The following is a 3165-nucleotide window of genomic DNA, read 5'->3' as shown; positions in this document are numbered from 1 at the left end:
TATCCGGGTCTGGTAGGAATTTTTCTTTCTTCCTTAATGTAAGCGCATTGCGCAAATTTAAAAAAAAAATATAAAGAGGTTATTTATCATTATAAATATGTTTTAGTAAGGGTTATTATTATTATACATGCTTTTTAATAAGTGTTTTTTTATTATTATAAATATTTTTAATAAGGGATTTGATTATTATTCATAATATATTTTAATAAGGGTTTTTAATCATTATTATTTGTTAATAATAAGAGGCATTTTAATCATGTAAACAGGTTTTTAATAAGTGTTTTTTGTGTTATTGTAATTAGTTTTAATAAGGGGATATTTAATTATTATAAAAAGTTATTAATAATGGTATATTTTCTATTATTGTAAGTTTAATAATAAGGGGACGTATTTCCGTTATTAAAAACATTTAGCAAGGCAATGTTTAACAAGGGGCCATAAGGGGCTTTTCCACTTATTAAAAGCTTTTACTAACGGTATTTGGACTTTTAATAACGGATTTTCCCATTACTAAAAGCTTTTTTTTTTGTAGTGGATAATGTACCAAAATAGGCCTATGATTTTTGGGGAAGTATCAATTTAGGTTCCACTTACAAAATAACATAAATATAGGTTTAACGTTTAAATTTTTTTATCAATTTAGCCTTCGATAACGGATTGTAAGGGATGAAAAATACCACTTTTATGGAGTTAAGGGGGTAAATAAAACATTTTATGAGTTGGGGAGATAAATGGACTAGTTGAGGGGTGAGAAATACGACTTTTATGTAGTTAAGGGGGTAAATAGGACATTCAATAAGTTGAGGGGTAAAATAACCAATTTGGACAAATTAAGGGGGCTGGAGAAACATTAAGCAAAAAAAAACTATCAATTCTCCCAACCATAGTAACATACAAATTCAACCAATTCAGAAAAGAACATGTGTTATTAAATAATTATGTCACATTAACCAAAAAATAATAATTATGTTTACCTAACACATGAAATTGGAAGACTTACAGTTACTAATCCAAAAGATAATTAGATCAACAAATGAGCAAAATAAGAAGAGAACTTCGCACAATAATGTCAATCCATAATGAGAACCATGGCTCTAGAAATTTGCGTGCATCCTGCAGATAACGACATTGTAAGTGGACAATGGTGCTACAGAATAAGGAATTTTATTAGATGATGGGAAGAACCGTGCTAGAGAATTAAGGAAAATTAAATTGAAAGTAAATTGCCAAAGCCACCACTGATGAACGCATTCATTACAGTTTTAGAGGCAAAAAAATATTACCCATGGGTGAAGAAGAGGCAAGGACTGTGGTGCCGCCTCCACTGTGAGAAGATCAGTTTTCAGATTTCTTTGTCTTGAATTCAAATTCCTTTAAGAAATTTTCTTCCAATTCCTAATAAAAAAGATTCAATTTTTGAATAAAAAAACAGAGATAAATTTACAACCCAGAAAGTGAAAAAACAGAAGCTTACCAACATAGGATTATCTGCCAATAAAACGTGTAATCTGAATAGATAAAGAATGGGTAGATTGAGAATGTGGGTAATTATTTCGGAACCCTTTATCACCATGTTATGCAAAGTTAAGGAGAAAAGTTGTGAAGAAGAAGAAGAGTTACAGTATTTTAAGAAAATGCCACGTCGGCCATAGATATCTTCAAGAGAGATGACACATCAGTACTATTAACTACAAATTTAGCATATAGTATAGATTCCTTTTATATTTAAGCAAATAATATGTGGCAAGTTTGACTAGTCTTTTAGCTTTTTTTTAGCTTATATGGTCAATTGGTTATTAAGCTTTAAAATAGGTCAATAAAATTAGGCATAGTAGATTGACTCTCTCAACTTTGCAAGTGTCTAACCAGTTTTCAAAACTTGTTTATTTCGTATCACCAGCTCCCTAAAATTGTCCATAAAAATTTATTAGCTTCCCTGAACTTTGCAAATGCCTCACCAGTTCCCTAAATTTGCTTATTCTGTAACAACTAAATACGAAAACTTATTAAACCTAAATTCTAAAAATACATCTTCATCTATTTGTGAGGTAATTTTTTCTTCCCCTGCCTTTCAACCTATTATAAGAGTTAGTGTTGTAAGATTGAGATCGAAATAAGATAGTATATCCAATTCGTACATAAGATAGTATATTTTTTTTCCACATCCCAACATATGTTTGTGATTTGTTACGGATAAAATAATGCACGTGTGAAGTGTAGATGACAAGATTCATGACCGAGAAGATAATTTGATGAATTATTTCTCAAATTAACCCAATTTATCAATGTTAGGGGTAAAATGCTCTTGGCTTCCAAAGTTACGGCCAATATTGCACCATTTTAGACGTTAGGGGTAAAATTACTCCTGTCCCAAACGTTATGGGTATTTTTGCACTTTAATAAGAGTTAGTATTATGGTTTTTCTATAAATTTTATGGACAAGTTTAGGTAGCTCATGATACGAAATAAGCAAGTTTAGGGAGCTGATGAGACACTTGTAAAGTTTAGGGAGCCAATCTACTATTATGGATAAGTTCAGAGAGCTGGCGATATATTAAGCCATAAAATTATTTCAGTTTTGCTTTTGACCATAATAAAATCATTCATGGTGCCGAAATGATGGTATGAACTATTTGCAAGGGAACTCAATGTCACGTGTTAGTCGCACATGAAAAAAAATCATGTGGGAGATACATTGATTATGATTATAAATTTAAAAAAAATAAAATTAATTGGAGTTCGACCCATCTATCCTTCCTTGTACATCCCCTCTAACAAACAACGTATATAAAGAGCCAATTTTTATCCCTATCTCACCTCGTATATCACCTCTGTTAAACATAGTGGTAGTGTATTTAGGAAACCACAAGTACCTAATAGTACAATACTATGACAAAACTCAATAACTATTTAAATTATTCTGTGATCTTCATCTCGAGATTAGCGAACGGAGCGACTCATGCTATGGCTAGGCATGCTCGGTCCAATGCTAGTTTCTTTAGTGATTTTTCTATCCATGATTTGTTGGTTTCTATAGTTTGTAATAAATCTTTTTTAATTTCTTAATAACATTTTGTTTGGTTTTAAAAAAGAAACTATTTAAATTATTTAGGGTAAATTCCAAAAACAACCCCTGTGGTTTGATGTTGTTCCAAAAAAACCCTT

The 3165-nt window shown here is 30.7% G+C and overlaps 1 long non-coding RNA gene across 1 annotated transcript; it reads right to left on the bottom strand.

The window, feature by feature from the left end:
- Positions 1-951: 951 nt before the first annotated feature.
- LOC136222904 (uncharacterized) lies at positions 952-1600 on the bottom strand. The gene is made up of 3 exons (XR_010685733.1): positions 1475-1600; positions 1284-1395; positions 952-1113 (listed from the first exon to the last, which is right to left on the bottom strand). It is a non-coding gene; the product is annotated as an uncharacterized lncRNA (long non-coding RNA).
- Positions 1601-3165: the final 1565 nt, after the last annotated feature.

This window comes from Euphorbia lathyris, chromosome 3 (assembly GCF_963576675.1).
Source record: "Euphorbia lathyris chromosome 3, ddEupLath1.1, whole genome shotgun sequence".
NCBI lineage: Eukaryota > Viridiplantae > Streptophyta > Magnoliopsida > Malpighiales > Euphorbiaceae > Euphorbia > Euphorbia lathyris.
Note: the sequence above shows the minus strand (reverse complement) of the source record. Positions and strands in the feature narration are given on the sequence as shown.